At 50.1% G+C, this 20,146-nt stretch overlaps 1 protein-coding gene across 1 annotated transcript in view; it reads left to right on the top strand.

The window, feature by feature from the left end:
* Positions 1–16,972, top strand: part of LOC148162029 (putative phospholipid-transporting ATPase IIB) — a 240,837-nt gene extending 223,865 nt beyond the window's left edge. Inside the window, exon 10 of the mRNA XM_088020425.1 lies at positions 16,956–16,972. The gene's annotated coding sequence lies outside the window, so the exon portion shown is untranslated. The remainder of the gene's footprint in view (positions 1–16,955) is intronic.
* The last annotated feature ends 3,174 nt before the right edge of the window (positions 16,973–20,146 follow it).

Genomic DNA, 20,146 nt, shown 5'->3' with positions numbered 1-20,146 from the left:
CGGCCCCCACTGCGCCCGCTCGCCGGCTCCCCACCCCAGCCCAGGCCGCACAGCCCTTCGCCCAGCCCCGAGCACCCCAGTGCAGAGAGAGCCCGAAGCGGGTGCACAGGGGGCGTTGGCAGGACCGGGGAACTCTGCGGGACCAGGACCGCTGACCCCAGGGGCGCCCGCGGCTTCCCGGTCTCCCGGCTCCCAGCACACCGGTCCCAGGAAGCTCCGGACCTCCCGTTGCACCCTGCGGATGGGGGCGCCCCCTGCAGGCCCTCGGGCGCGCTGCTCGTCGTCCCTGCCGCGGCCCCTCCTGCCAGGGGACCCGGGGACCGCCCCTCAGCGGCCTGACTCTGGGGCAGTTCAGCCATGGCCCCGGGTCCCGCGGAGACCTCCTCGCGTACTCTTGGCGCTGCCTGCACCCCAGCCCCTCCGCGAACTTGCGACCTTGCGCCGCGGCTTCCCGGGGTCGGACTGGGACGGCTCCGGGGGACCCGACTCCCCAACGCCCGATGGAGCGAGGGGAGCGAGAACCAGGGTCCGGAGAGGAAATCTCTGGGGGCCTGAGGACCCCGCCGGGTGGAGAGACGGGGTTTCCGGGACCTGCCCGTGAGCACCAGCCTGGGTCCCCAGTCCCGCTCCCCAAGCCGGGTCCCCTGCTCGGCCAGCCCAACGTCCGGACGGAACCCGGGCCCGGACAGAGCCGCGGCCCCGCCCGGAGCAGCAGGAGGCCCTGGCAGCCTGGCCACCCCGCCCAAGGTGGAGCACCTCATTCACCGCCTTGGCCCCGGGGTCCCTTCGCCCCCTGCTGGAAGCTGGCTGAGCGCTCCTTGGTGCCACCAGGGCTGTGCCCTAGGATGGCTGGGCCGCCACACTGCGTCCCCGCCAGGGGGGCTGGAAGGGACATTCTGAGGGCCGGCGGGATGCCCGCGATAGCCCCCTCCTCTCCAGCTAGTACATGGCCGGCCACGTGGCAGAGGTTTCTTTCTAGTCAGCAGGGCACCTGCCATAGGTGCTAGCGTGCTCCTCCTTCCACGGGTGAGGAAGCTGAGACTCAGGGAGGGAAGCACCCCTGAGGGTGGAATCACCTGCCCTCCTGCCTCGCTCAGTCCTGGAATTCCTATTCCTTACTCCCCCCCCCCCACTCAGTTCACCCAGGTTCTTTCCGCTCAGAATGTCACCTCCCCTCCGCTCCATCAGGGAGCAGTGTCCCCCAGAAGCCCAGTATCCTCGGCTCGATGCTCCTCTTGCTCACTCTTAGGGTCCTCCATCAGCCCCTCACCCCTTCCCGTCTCCAGGCAGATGATGACATTTCCCCTGGCTTTGGCCCTGCTGACCTCAGGGTGGCACATCACTAAAGCGCTCAGATTCTGTAGAGACACCTGCACACAGCCTCAGCTGATCTGCGCTGTGTCCTCAGCCCCACCCCACCTTCCCAGGCTCCGAGGTGAGAAGGGGAAATACAAATGCAGCCCTCCAGCGCTGGCTCCCGAGGGAAACTGGGACACCAACGTGACTCAGACACAGTGGGACAGGGTCGCTGGTCATCTGGAGGGTGTGGTGGCAAGCAGAAGCTGAGGACACTGTGCTCCAAGACGGATGGCCGCCTTGCACACACCAGCCCAGGCTCGAGAAGACTGCTGAAGAGCTCGCTCAGCGTGGACACATCAGAGGGAATTAAAGGACATTCCGCACCCGTGTCTCCGACGAGGATTTAAGAAGAGTCCACTACAATGAGGGCTCCTAGACGAGACGCTAAAATATCTGGACGACACCCAAGAGTGATCCCAGACCTGGAAACAAAGACCCCAAAGTCTCATTGCACGAGGAATAAACAATGGAGTTTTCATCAGAATTGTGCTGAGCTGAACAGCGGTGCCCAGTGGCTGCCGGAGGTGGCCACAGGAGTGCCGCTCCCGTCCACCCGAAGGCTCACAAGCCAGGGCTGGTTCTTCTGAGGCTGGGATGGAGACTGCCGCTTCCTCTGCCCCGGCACCTGGTGGTTTGCTGGTGGCCATGGGTGCTCCTCGAGGGCTGGTGCGTCCCCCAAAACTGCCCCCATCTCTGCAGGCCATCCTCCCTGTGTGCCCGTCTGGCCCTTCCTGAGCAGGTGAGAGATCCCAGAACACAACACACAAGATCGGGGAAGAGTGTCTGGAGAGAGTGCAAAACAACGGCAGGTCTGACTCACGCCGGGTGGAGCAGGAGGGGTCAGGGAGGGCTTCTCGGAGGAAGGGACATTCAGAAGAGAGCTGAAGCACAGAGGTAGTTAGGGAAGTTGGGTGGGCTTCCGCGGAAGAGGAGACCACTTGTGAAAAACCCCAGAGTGCTGGAAGCAGAGGGAAGGGTGAGGGGGGGAGAGCACAGGCCGTGGAGGGAGGTTCAGTCCGAGGACAGGGAGCCCCAGGCAGGCTCGGGGCCTGAGCTTGGAGCCCAGGACCCCCAAACGGAGATGCCACGTGAGGGGCTGGAGTTCAGAGGACAGAGAGATGTGGGAGCCGGACTCGTGGAGTCACCAGTATGTAGTTGGCGATGCAATTCGCTGGTGCGGTCAGGGCCACCTGAGGAGAACACAGTAGAATGGCATCAGTCAGCTACTGCCACGTAAGGACCACCCACAGGATCTCTGTGCTATGAACCGACACGAATGGACTTAGCTTTCCCGTCTGGGCAGCGTGGGGTCAGGTGGCTCAGGCCGGCCCTGCTGGGCGGCGGGGGTCTCCGCAGCTTGCGCCCGCCTTGGGGGGTGACTGTCCATGACTGGTTCGCGCCGGCTCTGCTGCCATTGTCCCCCTCCCACCGAGGGCGGCCACGTCCTGCTCGTCTCACGGCCACGCCGAGGCCACAGCAGGCGAGGCCACAGCAGGCTGGGAGGAAGGGCTCAGCACAGGACTGCATTTCTGCCTCAGCGGCTAAGTGAAGCATGTCGAGGGGCCAAAGCCCAAGTGCAGAAGGGCCTGCACAGGGTCTGTCGAGGGTCACAGCCCTGGGCACGCGCAGGAGCCCAGGCTGAACCCAGCTCTGTGTCCTCACACAAGGGCTGCACCCAGGCCTTGTGTGGGCTGTGGGTGGGGTGGGGTGTGAGGGTGTCACTGTATAGATGGGGCATGGGGGGGGTCAGCATTGAACAGCTGGGGGAGGGGCCCTCGCGGGTGGGGCTCTTGTCTGAGGAGGAAGTTGGGTGAGGGGACCCCGGCCATGGTGACCTCACTTCCCTGACAACAGAGCCCATCAGAATTTGGAACCCAGGTAACCAGGAACCCACATTCCAGAGACAGCCCCCGGCCCAGCTCATTACATTGCAGATAGTGAAACCAAGATGTTCACTTGTTGCATTCCCAGATCCGGAGGTTGCCGACGGAAGAAAGCGCGCCCAGCAAATGCTGTCTCAAGATGTCCTTTCAGGGCTCCCCACCGCCTCTGGCCGTTTGGTCGGAAAGACCACAAGGTGACACCAGGAGTCCCAGAGCCGGCCACCCAGCCCCACAGGGTCTAATCCACCTCTGCAGCCCCAGGTCCCCACCAGTGTGTGTGTGTGTGTGTGTGTGTGTGTGTGTGTGTGTGTGTGTGTGTGTGTGAAGAGGGGTCACGTAGGGTGGGGCAGCCCCAGGTCCCCACCAGTGTGTGTGTGTGTGTGTGTGTGTGTGTGTGTGTGTGTGTGTGAAGAGGGGTCACGTAGGGTGGGGCAAACCCATTCAAGAGCAGGCTGATGAGGGGTCAGATACCCAGTGGGCAGGTCTTGTTCAAGGTCAAGGGTGGCTGGGTGGGACGGGGTGTGTGCGGATGCGAGCTTCTGCCCTGGGTTTATCCCAATTGCCCTGGAGCGGGGGTCACCGTACCGCGTGCAGGGCTGGGCACGCAGAGATGTGTCTGATCTGGGAGCAGGAGGGGGACAGGGCAGGGGGACAGGGAGGCTGGCTGGGCAGGGCTGTGATGCCTCTGGGCCGGCTACCCGTCCCTGTCTTTGCAGACCACGGATGAAATCGGGAGGAGGCTGGCGGACAGCCGTGACGTTTCCGGGATCTGGGGCATGACCCCACAGGGGTCCCCAGGAGCAGGTGCTGGGGATTGCGGGGGAAGGCCTCCGACACCACCCAGACCACTGTCCCTGGTGGTCATTGACTGGATTGTGCTCCAGGAATGGAGCCCACGGAGACCGAGCTCGAGGCTGAGAAGCCTGGAGCGGGGTGCCTGTGGGTGTGTGGGCACGGGTCGGGGCCGGCCCCACAGGGAGGAGCCCCGAGAGGCTGGTGTGGGGCCAGGAGAAAGACTCTGTGCAGAGCACCCAGCGGGTGGACTGCAGTCGGGGAGACGTCCCGGGGAGGGCTCCTTCCTGGCTGCGGCTTCTCTGGGAGGCTCTGGGCTGGGCTCTGTCTTGCAAATACCCACAGAGAGCAGGCACGGGGGTGAGCTTTTCTCCTCTCACAGATGTTCCACGACCTAAGGAGCTAGAGCCGGCTCCAACTCCATCAGCAGCTCTGCAGGGAGGGGTGGTGCCTGCAGAGACTTCAGCAGCAGCCCAGGAGCCGGCAGTTGACCCGGCACCTGCCCACGGAGAGCCTGACGCCGACCAGGAAGGGCCTGCTCGAGAACCTGTGCCCAGAGAGCCTGCCCCTGTTCCTGCCACTGTTCCTGCCGGAGCCAGGGCCCCTGTGCCTGCCCCGAACTGTGGCCCTGCTCCTTGCCCAGACCCCGCTCCTGCCCTGGATCCTGACCCGTCCCTACCCCTGCCAGTGCCCCTGTCCCTGCCCCTGACCCAGATACTACCTGGGTTCCTGTATGTGCCACTGCTGCAGACCCTGTCCCTCCCCTTGCACCTGCCCCTTCCCCTTCCCCTGCTTGTGCTCCTGTTCTGGCCCCTGACCCAAGTCCTGCCCCTTCCCCTGCCCATGCCTGTGTCCCTGTTTTCGCCTCTGACCCAAATCTTGCCCCCACTCATGTCCCTGCCCCTGCCCGTGCCCCTGCTAGAGCCGATGGCCCTTCCCTTGCCCCTACTCGTGCCCCTGCAGCTGCCACTTCCCCAGCACCTGCCTGTGCACCTGTTCTTGCCCCTGCTCCGGATCCTGACCCAGCCCCTGGCCTGGAGCCTGCCCCTTCCCTTGCCCCGGTCTGTGCTCCGATTCTTGCCCCTGACCCGGGTTCTGCCCCTGCCCCTGCCCCTTCCCCGACGTGTGCACCTGTTCTTGCCCCTGACCCAGCTCCTGCGCTGGATCCTGCCCCTTCCCCTGCCCCTGGCTCTATTCCTGTTCTTGCCCCTGTCCCGGCTTCTGCCCCTGCACCTGCCCCTTCCCCGACGTGTGCACCTGTTCTTGCCCCTGACCCAGCTCCTGCCCTGGATCCTGCCCCTTCCCCTGCCCCTGCCTGTATTCCTGTTCTTGCCCCTGTCCCGGCTTCTGCCCCTGCAACTGTCCATTCCCCTGCCCCTCCCTGTGCTCCGGTGCTTGCCTCTGACCCAGCTCCTTCCCCTTTCCCTACCCGTTTCCCTGCCCCTGCATGTGCACCCATTCCTGCCCATGACCCACCTCCTGCCCCTGCACCTGTCCGTTCCTCTACCTGTGTCCCTGTCCGTGCCCCTGCCAGAGCCTATGCCCATTCCCCTGCCTGTGTCCCTGCTCCTGCCCCTGCCCCTGCCAGAGCCAATGCCCTTTCCCCTGCCTGGGTCCCCGTTCCTGCCCCTGCCCCTGCCAGAGCCGATGCCCCTTCCCCTGCCTGGGTCCCCGTTCCTGCCCCTGCCCCTGCCAGAGCCAATGCCCTTTCCCCTACCTGGGTCCCTGTCCCTGTCCCTGCCCCTGCAAGAGCCTATGCCCCTTCCCCTGCCTGGGTCCCTGTTCCTGCCCCTGCCCCTGGCAGAGCCGATGCCCTTTCCCCTGCTTTCCAGCACCGCGGGCCCTTCCCTTGGCCCTGCCTGTGCTCCTGTACTTGCCCATGACCCAGCTCCTACCGTGCATCCGGACCCTGTCCCTGCTCTTGTATCTGGCTCTGCTCTTGCATCTGGCCCTGCCCCTCCTCCTGTTCCTGCAGGGCTCCCAGAACCACAGCCAGAGCCCACATCCTCGTGGGGAGAGCCCCTTGTACAATTCCCCTTATTTCCATCACCCGACCCTGATGCCCCGCCAGATTGTTTCATCCCCTCCCCCTGTGTTCTTTCTCTCTGGTACATATTAACTGTTATATTATCTTTCCTTATCCTCTACGCTGTTTATTATTTATTTTAAATAAAATTAATTGTTTTCTGTTGGACAAGTCTGCAGCATTAATTATATTCCCAATGCTGTGCCACCGCACCACAGAACATTGCTGCACAATATCTGCTTCCGCAAAGGACACCCTGAACCAGAAGGCCTCCCTGCCCATTTCTCCCCGAGCCCAGCCCCTGGCGACCCCTAAGCTGCTTTCTCTCTCTGTTCCTTTCCTGGGTGTTTCCTGTACGTGGAATCACGCAACAGGGGCTTTTGCGTCTGCCCCCCTATTTTCAAAGGGAACTCGTTTTCTTCTGTATTTATTGGACACAGAATTTCCCTTATTCAATATTGAAATGCCTGGGGGTTACAGATCAGACGTAATCAGAGAGGCCACTTTAGGAATTCTGGGCACAATCTTGGGGCCGAGACCCCTGTTCCTGCTGGGACACCTCAGCCTGACCCCAGACAGGACAGGGCTGGTTCCTCCTGTGGCCCACACAGAAACCAGGGAAATGCAGAAAGCTGGAAGACACACCCCAAAAGGCAATGCATTGCTCACAACCCAAGGCCAGAGAAAGGTTTCAGCGGACTCTGGTCCAAACCATGCTCCAAGTCACTGGGTTCCACAGGGAGAGACCACACGCATGCAAGTCCAAGTGGGGACAGGCACGGGGGGAGTCAAAGAAGCGGAGCTAGCAGGTAAGGACTCTGGCAAAAACAAAAAACTCTATGGAGGCAGCGCTGGTCACCCTCAGACGGGCAGGTGTCTGGTCTGGGGACCAGCAGCCCTGGGGAGAACGTGAGGAAGCGGAGGTCCCCTGGAGGAAAGGGTGACGGCACCCCTGTCTGGGAGGACAGTGCGCAGCACCCATCCCAGCCTGCAGGTGCACCCATCACCTACTGTGGGCAGCCCAATCCCAGCTTGTTGAAGGGAAGACCCGTGTCCATAATCCCCTATTTGCAACAGAATCCATAAAGGGGAGTTTGTGGGTCAACACGTATACAGTGTTTAGGGTACAAGTCTCGAATTCCAACATCCATGGTCTGCTTGTCCACCTTGAGCCTTGTTTGGGAAGCAGGGGTGGGGACGCCCGGGGCTGTGACCTGTGGGAGGGGTGGGGAGGGCGAGCTCTGAATGGAGTGACCAAAGCACACGGGGTGACCTGCCCAGGAGGGACCCTCTCGGTCCCCAGCCCCTCTCCTGACCTCGCGCACGATGGCGAGGGTGTGATGATGAAGGTGCTGGCCCTTGGCTGGCGAGTTCCGTAGCTGGTGTCGGAGCTGCTCAGGCTGCACACCGGGCTCTGATCCCAGAGCTGGCGCGAGAGCTGAAGCTGCAGCTGCCCCAGTCTCGGGAGCTGCGGCTCGCATCGCTGTTGGACCTGCCTCGAGCTCTGGGGCAGCTGCTAGAGCTGAATCCCCCTCCAGAGATGATCTAGATCCGGTTCCGCACTTGGATAAGGCTCTTGAACCCACGAACGGCTTTCCTCCCCTGTCCATTTCATGGATGACAAAACTCGGGGCGGTGACGGGACCGGCTACATGGGGGTCATGGCTACGGGGGGATTCAGCCCAAGGATCCTGCATGCCCTTCACCTCGTGCCCCATACAGGTCGGTCCTGAGGTGCCCGACAGGGGCAAGGGCCTGAACCGCTGCTCCCGGCACCTGATCCCACCTGATCAGAGACACTCCCCTGGGTCGTGAAGTCCTCATTTGACCTCTACTCCGGCCAGCCCCACGCGAGCAGGGACCGTGCGTCCTCACTGCTTGGGCACCATCTCCAGATGGCGGACTGGCCACTGCAGCGGGGTTGGTCACCACTATACCGTCGACGTGGATGCAGGAGCAGCTACAGGCCCAAAGCCCGCTCCGCAGCTCGAGGCATTTGATCTTCTGTTGCGGTGCCACTGCTGGGAGCTTGGGAGCCCGGGAGCTGGAGCCAAGTGCGCCCCAGTGTGAGTAAGCCCGCTGGAACTACGGCTCCATCACCAACTCCAGAGCTAGAGCCACTGCAAAATCCGAGCTGGCCCAGCTCCACAGTCAGCTGCGGGTGTTCCCCGGACACGGAGCAGGCGCTCGCTCCCCCTGCAGAGCTAGAGCCAGTGGGCTCCGCGCAGCAAGCCCCAACCCAGGACCCGCTGGGTTCCCTCTTCCCTCACAGACTTCTGCAGTTCCTCTGTGATTCCCCAGCGCTGGGACAGAGCAGACACTGCACCCACACCACCCCCTCCTTGGGTTTCCAGTTCAACAGGAGGGACCACAGACAGATAGAGGCGTGGGGCACGCTCCCCTGAGGAAGGCAGGGGTGCTCACACCCGTGATGGAGGGCTCCCTCTCATGCAGATTGCCGGCCCCCCGCACCTGCTGGCCACACCTGCCCCTGCCTGGATGTCCAGTGTGGGTGGGCTGGGGGGGCCTGACCTCTGGATGGAGCATCCCCAAGGCTGCCCCAGGGGGTGTGTGGAAGGGCAGGCCCGGCCACTGACTTTGTTTCTTGCCCACCTACCTCCAGGGCCATCTCCTCCGTTCTGGGCACATGGCTGGACTAGACTCGGAGGACTTCTGTCAGCCAAAGACGTTCCCTGCCTCAAGCAGCTGGTGGCCCATGTGCAGCTCCACATGCCCTGTTCCGACCTGGAGCACCAAGCCCACCTTCTGCTGACCCAGCTGGAGCACGCAGAGCCCACAGTGGCCGAGCCTGAGGGTGAGAACACCGGGGCTGGGTGCCTGAGGGTGTGGGGGGAAGGGTCAGGGCTGGTCCCACAGAGAGGAGCCCCGGAGGCTGGTGTGGGGCCTGGAGGAAAGACTGGGCTCCGAGCGTCCAGTGGGTGGACTGCAGTCCGGGAGACGTCCCAGGGAGGTCTCCTTCCTACCTGGGGCATCTCTGGGAGACTCTGGGCTGTGCACGCACAGGTGTGTGTCTGATCTGGGAGCAGCAGGGGGGCTGGGCAGGGGGACAGTGAGGACATCGGGCAGGGCTGTGATGCCTCCGAGCTAAGTGACAGTTCCTGTGTTTCCAGAGCCCCATGGAAGGTGGCATGGATTCTGCCCCTGCACCTGGCTCCTCACACGAGTTAGGGACACAGGTGGAGCCTGGCTCTAGCTCCTGAGATGGTGGAGCAGCTGAGAGAGGAGAAGAAGAGCTCAGCCCATGGCTCCTCTCCATGGGCCTTTGCAAGACAGAGCCCAGCCCAGGGCCTCCCAGAGAAGCCGCAGCCAGGAAGGAGCCCTCTCTGGGGCGTCTCCCCGCCTGCCATCCACCCGCTGGGCCCTCTGAGCCCAGTCTTTTCTCCTGGACCCTCACCAGCCTCTGGGGCTCCTCCCTGTGGGGCCAGCCCCGACCCCTCCCCACACACCCACAGGCACCCAGCCCCAAGCTTCTCAGCCTCGGGCTTGACCTCCATGGGCTCCGGCTCCTGGAGCACAATCCAGTCAATGACCACCAGGGACAGTGGTCTGGGTGGTTTCGGAGGCCTTCCCCCACAATCCCCAGCCCCTTCTCCTGGGGACCCCTGTGGGGTCACGCCCCAGCTCATGGAGTAGGAGGAAGTGTCTGCCAGCCTCGTCCCCATTTCATCTGTGGCCTGCAAAGACAGGGACGGGTAGCCGGCCCAGAGGCATCACAGCCCTGCCCCGCCAACCTCCCTGTCCCCCTGCCCCGTTCCCTTGTTGCTCCCAGATCAGACACACATCTGTGCGTGCACAGATTGATTTGTTCATTTGGTTGTTTTAAAAGTTAAAGTCTGGCAGAGAATCATAGGGGAAGGGAGGGAAAAATGAAACAAGACGAAACCAGAGAGGGAGACAAACCTTAAGAGACTCTTAACCTCAGGAAACAAAGGGAGCGTTGCTGGAGTGGTGCGGGGTGGGAGGGATGGGGTGGCTGGGTGATGGACATTGGGGAGGGAGGTATGTGCTATGGTGAGCGCTGTGAATTGTGCAAGACTGTTGAATCACAGACCTATACCTCTGAAACAAATAATACATTATATGTTAATTAAAAAAAAGAAAGAAAGAAAGAAAAGTTATACTGATCACAAAAAAAAAAAAAAGTTAAAGTCTGGGATCTCAAAACTTACCCAGCCTGCTGCCTCTGGATGTGTGTGTGTGTGTGTGTGTGTGTGTGCGCGCGTGTGTGTTTTGAAGATCCCAGGGAACTGGGATGCTACAATTTATCTTCATAACCAGTTCTAATGCCCAAGCTCCCGAGTCAGCAGCCTTTATCAATACAAGTGAGGAGGCTCAGTTCCTCTCAGGCTGCACACTCAGTTCTTCTTACAGTGTTGTCTGTCTTGCTTAGCTCCTGGCCTACTCCTGGGAGTGGGATTTAACCTGTTATTTGAATAATATTTATAAGAAAAAGCATGCAAATAAACATGTAGCATTAAATGAAGAATTATTTGTGAAAGCCACTCAATCATTTCCTGTAGTTAGGTCACTGAAAAGGAACCATACACTATTCATTTTCTGAAAGATTTGTTTCAGAAGCATTAGAAATCCAAGTGGGAATAAATCAGATTAATTTTCAAAATTAGCAGGGATAAGCTTTATTCTGAAATCATGAATGTTCTCTTTTAATTAAATTCAAATCCATTTATTTGATTAATTTGTTAATAGTCTTGTTTGAATCTTCTGTATTCATATTCGAAGTTTACTTATCAGTTACTGAGAAACTTGTGTGAGTCTCAACATCTTTGAGGATGTGTCTACTGCTTTAAATTATGTCAGTTTTGCTTTATATATTTTAGAGTATGTTATTAGATGATGCGAGTGTAGGGTTACTAACTTACTGTTGGATTGATCTTTATCTGATAATATTTCTTCTATGTGGGCTCATAATGTCTATCTTCAATAAAATGATACCAGCTTTCTTTATTTTTATTTCTTTATTTTAATTCCAGTTAGTTGACATGCGGCGTTATATCAGCTTCAGGTTTCCATACGTCACCCTGTGCTTAACACAAGTGCCCTCCTTCATCCCCTTCACCTGTGTCCCTCCCCCACCCACCTCCCTCTGGTGAGCGTCAGTCTGTCCTCTGTTATTAACACTTGTTTCTTGGTTTGTCTCTCTCTTTTGCTCTCTCTCTCTCTCCCAGCTGTCTCTGATTAGTATTTGCATGGTATATAATTTTCATCCTTTTACTTTGTTTTATTTTAAAAAAAAAACTTTTCTGGGGGCGCCTGGGTGGCTCGGTTGGTTAAGCATCTACTTTCAGCTCATGTCATGATCCCAGGGTTCTGGGATCCAGTCCCACATCAGGAGCCTGCTTCTCCCTCTCCCCATGCCCCTCTCCCCTGCTCCTGCTCTCTCACTCCCCCCTCTCTCTCAGTAAATAAAATCTTAAAAAAAAAAAAACCTTTTCTTTTGAAATAATTATAGCTTTACAGGAAATTGCAAACTTAGTATAGAGGGGTCCTGCTTATCCTTCACCCAGTTCCCCCCAGTGGTTGCATCTTTCTTTTTTTTTTTTTCAAGATTTTATCCATTTATTTGAGAGCGAAAGAGTGAGCCTGAGGTGGGGAGGGGCAGAGGGAGAGGGAGAAGCAGTGCTGAGAGGGAATTTCATAGCAGTCAGTGCCGACTCAAGATCTCAAATTAATAATCCAAGTTCCTCGCTCGGGAAACTAGAAGAAGAAGAGCAGAATTAAACCAATGCATGCAGAAGAAAGGAAATAAATATCAGAGCAGATCAGTGAAACAGAGAATAGGAAGACAAGATAGTAAATCAGTGAAAGCAAAAGCATTCACTAATCTCAGGGATGACAGAGGGGACATTACCGCTGGTCCCGAGCCATTGAAAGGGTCATTGCGGAATACGCCACCGACAGCTGTACCCCAGCTTAGATGAGATGGACCGATTCTTCCCAAACCACAGACTATCCAAACTCGGTCAGAATTAAACAGATCGTATGAATGGTTCTACAAACAGTAAGGAAATGGAGTTAGCAATTTAAAATCTCCAGGAAGGAAATATCTAGGTCCAGATGTTTTCCATGAAGAATTCCTTGAGACTTTTAAAGAAGACTAGTGTCATTTTTACACAGTAGTTTCCAGAATATAGTTGAGGATGGAACACTGCCCAGGCTCGTGTTAGGAGTCCAGTTACTATCCTCCTGTCAGCACAAGAGAAAGACAGCACAACAAGAGAAAACAAATATCCCTTGTGAATAGAGACACAAAACAAATTCTTTAAGAAAATAATTGCCTGTTGATATCCGCAATATAGATAGAAAATTCGACATCATGATGATGTGGAGGTTATTCCAGGTACTTAAGGCCCATTCCGACATTCTAAAATCACCCAGTGTAATCCACTCTATGAACAGGTTAAAAGAAAATTATAGGATCATATCAACATGTGACTACATCCAACACCCATTCATGATAAAAACTATCCACAGTTTGGATTAGATGGTAATTACCTTAATTATATTTAAAGGGCATCTGTAAAAACATAGAGCCAACATCATACTTAACAGTGAAATTCTGAATGCCTCTCCTTTCAGGCTGGGAGTAAGTCAGGGATGTTTGTTCTTAACCACTGTTATTTAACTGACATTTCTAGGTACATAGAATAAGGCAAGTAAAGGAAATTAAAGGAATTCAGATTGGAAAGGAAGAACTAAAAATGTCCCCATTTGCAGACGACATGATTGTGTATATAGACAATCCCAAGGAACTGATGAAAAACCTGGAACTAATGATAATGAATAGGTTCAGCGAAGTGGCCAATTATACGATCACCACTCAAATACCAATCCCATTTCCAACATGTGGAAACTGAAATTAAAAATGAAGTACTCTTATAGGCAGTACTAATGAAAACAAAATCGTAGGTATGCTGAAAATAACTGTGTTCGTGAAAGTAATCAAAGACACTATAAAATTGAAGTTTTCCTAAAACTGAATATAGGTTTAATACAGTTCCCATTAAAATCTCCCAGCGAGGTTTTTTTTTTTTTTAAGAGATTTTATTTATTTATTTGACAGAGAGAGACAGCGAGAGGGGGAACACAAGCAGGGGGAGTGGGAGAGGGAGAAGCAGGCTCCCCATGGAGCAGGGAGCCTGACGCGGGGCTCGATCCCAGGACCCTGAGAGCATGACCTGAGCCGAAGGCAGATGCTTAACAACTGAGCCACCCAGGTGCCCCGAAGTTTTGTTTTTTGTTTTTACTTTTTTAGACACAATAAGCTTATTCTAAAACTAATTTGTCAAGGCTAAAATGGCAAAAACGGCCTTCATAAGGAGAATAGAGTGAGAAGGGTCACTTCCTGATGTTAAGGCATACTACCTAGCTTTATTTACCAACACAGTGTGTAAGAAGAAATAAAGATCAGTGGAATGGTGTGGAGAACCCAGAAATAGACACACCCAAAGGCTCAAGTGATTATTTTAAGAAAAAAATTCCATTATGATAACATTAGAAAGAATAAAATACTTATAAATAAAATAATTGTTAAGAATAAGCAACAAAAGTGCAACACTCATACTTTGAAAACTACAAAGCAGTGTCAAAATATACTAAAGGACACCTAAGTAAATGGAAAGACATCCTATATATCATGGATTAGAAGTATTAATATTGTTAAAATGGCAGTACTCCCCAAATTGATCTACATATTCTGGGCTATCCCTCTCAACATCCCAGCTGACTTTTTTGCAGAAATTGACAAGCTGATTTTAAAATTATATGGAAACACAAGGGACCCAGAATAGTGAAAAACAGTTTTGAAAAAGATGAATAAAATTTTAGTATTCACACTTTTCCATTTCAAAACTTTATTCAACGTTAGAATAATCTAGACAGCATAGAACTCGCAAAAATTCAGAATTGAAAGTTCAGAAACAAAGCCTTAAATTTGTGGTTAATTGCTTTTCAACATGGGTGCCTAGAAAACTCCATGGGGTAGAGGGGTATATTTAGGTGAGTGCTCTTTTTTTTTTTTGGACCCGGTACTGTTGGTGAGATTCTCCCATTTTGTTGTGGGTAGCCGTAATTCATTCATTTTGTTGTTACGTAGTATGTCTTTTATCCATTCTACTGTTGCTGGATATTTGGGTAGCTTATCAGTCTTGCCTATTAGAAATGATAATTCCATGTCATACTTGACTCAGTTGGCACACATTGCTAGTGTTTATATACCTAAAGAGTGGAATTGTTGGGTTTTGGATTGTGCGATGTTCCACTTCAGTAGATACTGCAAATGCTTTTGCAAGGTAATGTATCCAATTATACTGTAATGAGCGTGTGGAAGAGTTCCTGTTGCTTCACATGTTTGCTGACACTTGGCATTGTCAGCCTTTTTAACTTAGCATTTCCAATATTTATGTAGTAGTTGTGGTTTTAACGTGCATTTTCTTGAAAAATAAGTTGGACACCTTTTCATAGGATTTGGGGAATCTTTCTTATTTGGGAAGAGCCTGTTAAAATCCCTTGCCATTTTTCTTCTAAGTTATCCCTTCTTTTCTTAACTGTTTATGGGCCATTGTGTATTCTGGCTGGGAGTTTCTTATTAGTTATATGTTGCAATTATTTTTTCCTCCCTGGTGTGCCTTGTTGAAGAGATGTTCCTAATTTTGATTAAGTCCACTTTATTAATCTTTTCATTTGGAGTTAGTTGGGGATTTTTGTTTTGTTTTTTAAATTTTTGTTTGTGGAGAAGGAGGAATCTTGTTAGGGTTGGTGGGGAAGAAATTACTCTCTGCCAAAAAGTTGTGAAAATATCTGTAATATCTTTTAGGGCTTTATAGTTTTGACTTTGACATTTAGAAGCAGAAATCATTTGGAATATATTCTTATGTTTTGATTGATACAGAGCTTTAGTATTTATTAGCTCCTGTCATCTCCTATAGATACCTAATAAATTAGTTTCTCAGGACTGTTTATTGAGAAGACCACAGTGTCCTCGTTGGTCTGCAGGAGCGCCTTTCTCATTAATCTAGTGTCCATTCTTATGTGGGCCTCCCTTCTGGAGTCTCTCTGTTCCCATTGGTATAATTATCTATCTTAGAGGAATACCATCTTGTCTTAATTGCTCTACTTTAATACTTTAGTTTTGTTATATTGTAGAATCCACCTTCCACGTTTCTCACATTTGTCTTGTTCATTCTTGGCCTTGGCATTTCCCTCTAAATATTAGGAATACCTTGTCAATTCCTCTCAAAAAACATGTTACGATTTTGATTGGGTTTGTGTTAAATACATATTACCAGTTGATGGGCACATGACATCTTTAGATTCTGATTTTGGAGGATGATGTATTCTGTGTGTTTAGGTTTTTTTTAACTTCTTTCAATAATGTTTGATAGTTTTCGTTTAGAGAACTTGCCTTTCGTTAGTTATAGTCTCACCTTAGTTTTTCTTATCGCTGAAATGGGCGTATTTAAAAAATACTTTCTTGCTTGTCATTACTTCTATTTATATACTTGTTTTCTAGGTCATTAATTTCTGTGTTTATATTTGCTTACATCCTTGTACTTTCTTTGGGGTTCATTGGCTCCCCCTGTCCCTGCTTTCAAGTGGATATTTAGCTCGTATTTTTAGCTTCCTTTATATATTGTATGCATTGAATTGTGAATATTTTCCTCTTAACATTTTCTTTTGGCTCTGGCAGAATGGTTTCACACACGTTGCTGCGTTGAGTTTTTATTATCATTCAGTTAAAAATATTTTCTAATTTCCGTTGTGATTTCTTTTTTGACCTAAGAGTTCTTTAGATCTTAATAATTGACCTTTCTTTATTCATGTTAGAAAAAGGTAGCTTTATCCCACAACATATCGTTTTCACCTTTAACGACTTATATTTGTTTTTATTGCTTGCTTACTGACAGGTAATCCATTTCTTTTTCATGTGTGGGTAAATCTTTACTTAGGTCTCCAAAAATATAAGTACTTCATGAAATTGTGTTCTTATTATATATTTTTCCTTTAGTTTGATACAGCTTTTCCAATTGACAAAATTATTAGTAATGATTAAATAAATGCACGAATAGCAAATACTTGTCTAAGTTTATATGCTGTAAGTCCCTTTGAGTTTTTGTCCTTTTCTGCTTTATAAAAGAATATCTCTCAAATTTATAGGGTTGACTTTTTTGTCTGCTCAGTTGTACATTTATTCATTTATTCAACATTCAGTAAGTGTTTTATTTATGATGTGTTTTGTTTTGTGTTAGGCTTTGGAAGAATCCTATTCTCACTCTCGAGGGTTAGTCTACTAGGGAGGACATAATTTATTATAGGGCAAAAACTGCTATATTGTATGTATGAGTTCAGTTAAAGAGGCCACAGAAAAGGCAATATTTAACATTTTTCAGAAATGGAGACGTTTTCAAGTCATCATAAATGCTGTTTTCATGGTTTGTTAACGGGAAAGAATCGTTAAAAAGTCCAACTAAAGGGCGCCTGGGTGGCTCAGTTGGTTAAGCAACTGCCTTCGGCTCAGGTCATGATCCTGGAGTCCCGGGATCGAGTCCCGCATCAGGCTCCCTGCTCGGCAGGGAGTCTGCTTCTCCCTCTGACCCTCTTCCCTCTCATGCTCTCTCTCATGCTCTCTCTCTCAAATAAATAAATAAAATCTTTAAAAAAAAATCCAACTAAAAAATGAATTTAAATATAAATTATACAAATTGTTAAAACAAATTATTAATGTTAATTGCTTCAGTATAAATTTTAATTATAACTTTTTTTAGTTGTTTTTACTAGCTATTTCTACTTTGTAATAGAATGGTATTATTTTATAAACTTGCATATAGATAATTAGTGTTTTATATTACTCTCTGCAGAATCAAAGAATTCCATTGGACATGGTATTTCTTAGGACTTCAGAAAAGCAGGTATTTATATTTGTATTTAAATTGCTGATCATTTAGTATTTTAGCAGTTTAATTTTCATTTTGAAAGGTAAAAGTTAAATTTATTCTTATAAAAAGTTTTCTTCGAATGATAATACATTGAATTCATTAATTCTAAATCACATTTAACTGTTGATATTTAAAATGAAAATCTTTATATGTTTGTTTTAAAAAATATAATCCTATCAATAATCCTATCACAACCTTTATATCAAATGAGTGCTTTTGTTCAAAGCTATATTGATAGCGAAGTAATTAAATGATGTTGCTTGAAATTTGATTGCTATTCTGTATTTGCAGTTTTATTAATTCAGCAAACGTTTATTTACCACCTACTATGTGCCAGGCACTACTTGTCTCTTGGGATACAAAGGGGGCTAAGATGGGTGGGGGAACAGAAGAGGAAGCAGGCAGTTTGTGTAGGTGTGTTGAAGTGGGCTTCGCAGGATACATGATATTTATATGACCTGAGCTCTCACCAGTGAGGAGAAGGTGGAAAAGGGGAAATGAGACGGAAGCCTCATGTGGTCAAGGAGAAGAACTGTGTGTTGGAAGTCAGGAAACCCAAAATCTAGTCTGCTTTGGCCAATTTTTAATTATATGACCTAGACACATGGTCACCCATTTTCTTAATGTCTAAAATGAAGAGAGGTTTATCAGGTAATACCCAAGTTCCTTCTGCCTTGCATTTCTGACTGTGAAATAAATAGTATTTTTTTCTCTTTAAATTTTTTTATTGTTCTGTTAATCACCATACATTACCTCATTAGTTTTTGGTGTAGTGTTCCATGATTCATTGTTTGTGCATAACACCCAGTGCTCCACGCAGAATGTGCCCTCCTTAATACCCATCACCAGGCTGACCCATCCCCCCACCGCCCTCCCCTCTAGAACCCTCAGTTTGTTTTTCAGAGTCCATCGTCTCTCATGGTTCGTCTCCCCCTCCAGTTCGCCCCCTTCATTCTTTCCCTCCTGCTATCTCCTTCTTTTTTTTTTTTTAACATATATTGCATTATTTGTTTCAGAAGTACAGGTCTGTGATTCAACAGTCTTGCACAATTCACAGCGCTCACCATAGCACATACCCTCCCCAATGTCCATCACCCAGCCACCCCATCCCTCCCACCCCAACCCTCTCCAGCAACCCTCAGTTTGTTTCCTGAGATTAAGAATTCCTCATATCAGTGAGGTCATATGATACATGTCTTTCTCTGATTGACTTATTTCGCTCAGCATAACACCCTCCAGTTCCATCCACGTCATTGCAGATGGCAAGATCTCATTCCTTTTGATGGCTGCATAATATTCCATTGTATATATGAACCACATCTTCTTTATCCATTCATCTGTCGATGGACATCTTGGTTCTTTCCACTGTTTGGCTATTGTGGACATTGCTGCTATAAACGTTGGGGTGCACGTACCCCTTCGGATACCTACATTTGTATCTTTGTGATAAATACCCAGTAGTGCAATTGCTGGATCGTATGGTAGCTCTATTTTCAACTGTTTGAGGAACCTCCATACTGTTTTCCAGAGTGGTTGCACCAGCTTGCATTCCCACCAACGGTGTAGGAGGGTTCCCCTTTCTCCGCATCCCCGCCAACATCTGTCTTTCCTGACTTTTTAATTTTAGCCATTCTGACGGGTGTGAGGTGGTATCTCATTGAGGTTTTGATTTGGATTTCCCTGATGCCAAGCGATGTTGAGCACTTTTTCAGGTGTCTGTTGGCCATTTGGATGTCTTCTTTGGAAAAATGTCTGTTCATGTCTTCTGCCCATTTCTTGATTGGATTATTTGTTCTTTGGGTATTGAGTTTGATCTGTTCTTTATAGATTTTGGATACTAGCCCTTTATCTGATATGTCATTTGCGAATATCTTCTCCCATTCTGTCGGTTGTCTTTTGGTTTTATGGACTGTTTCTTTTGCTGTGCGAAAGCTTTTTATCTTGATGAAATCCCAATAGTTCATTTTTGCCCTTGCTTCCCTTGCCTTTGCCGATGTTTCTAGGAAGAAGTTGCTGCGGCTGAGGTCGAAGAGGTTGCTGCCTGTGTTCTCCTTTAGGATTTTGATAGACTCCTGTCTCCCATTTAGGTCTTTCAGCCATTTGGAGTCTGTTTTTGTGTGTGGTGTAAGGAAATGTTCCAGTTTCATTCTTCTGCATGTGGCTGTCCAATTTTCCCAACACCATTTGTTGAAGCGACTGTCTTTTTTCCATTGGACATTCTTTCCTGCTTCGTCAAAGATTAGCTGACCATAGAGTTGAGGGTCCATTTCTGGACTCTCGATTCTGTTCCATTGATCTATGTGTCTGTTTTTGTGCTAGTACCCTACTGTCTTGATGATGACAGCTTTGTAATAGAGCTGGAAGTCCGGAATTGTGATGCCACCAGCTTTGCTTTTCTTTTTCAATATTCCTCTGGCTATTCGGGGTCTTTTCTGGTTCCATACAAATTTTAGGATTATTTGTTCCATGTCTTTGAAAAAAGTGGATGGTATTTTGATGGGGATTGCATTGAATGTGTAGATTGCTCTAGGTAGCATTGACATCTTCACAATATTTGTTTTTCCAATCCATGAGCATGGAACGTTTTTCCATTTCTTTGTGTCTTCCTCAATTTCTTTCATGAGTATTTTATAGTTTTCTGAATACAGATCCTTTGCCTCTTTGGTTAGATTTATTCCTAGGCATCTTATGGTTTTGGGTGCAATGTAAATGGGATCGACTCCTTAATTTCTCTCTTTTCTGCCTTGTTGTTGGTGTATAGGAATGCCACTGATCTCTGTGCATTGATTTTATATCCTGCCACTTTACTGAATTCCTGTATGAGTTCTAGCAGTTTTGGGGTGGAGTCTTTTGGGTTTTCTACATAAAGTATCTTATCGTCGGCAAACAGTGAGAGTTTGACTTCTTCTTGGCCAGTTTGGATGCCTTTGATTTCTTTTTGTTGTCTGATTGCTGTGGCTAGGACTTCTAATACTGTGTTGAAGAGCAGTGGTGATAGTGGACATCCCTGCCGAATGGACAGTATTTGTATAGGAAGCTCAGCATATTATTTATTTATTTTTTTGGAAGCTCAGCGTATGTATTATTGGTAGTGTGGTGAAAACTCTAGAAAG

Source organism: Eumetopias jubatus, unplaced genomic scaffold, assembly GCF_037043125.1.
Source record: "Eumetopias jubatus isolate StellerSeaLion01/CBP00866 unplaced genomic scaffold, mEumJub1_p1.0 scaffold_26, whole genome shotgun sequence".
Lineage (NCBI taxonomy): Eukaryota > Metazoa > Chordata > Mammalia > Carnivora > Otariidae > Eumetopias > Eumetopias jubatus.
This window is presented reverse-complemented; position numbering and strand designations above follow the sequence as displayed.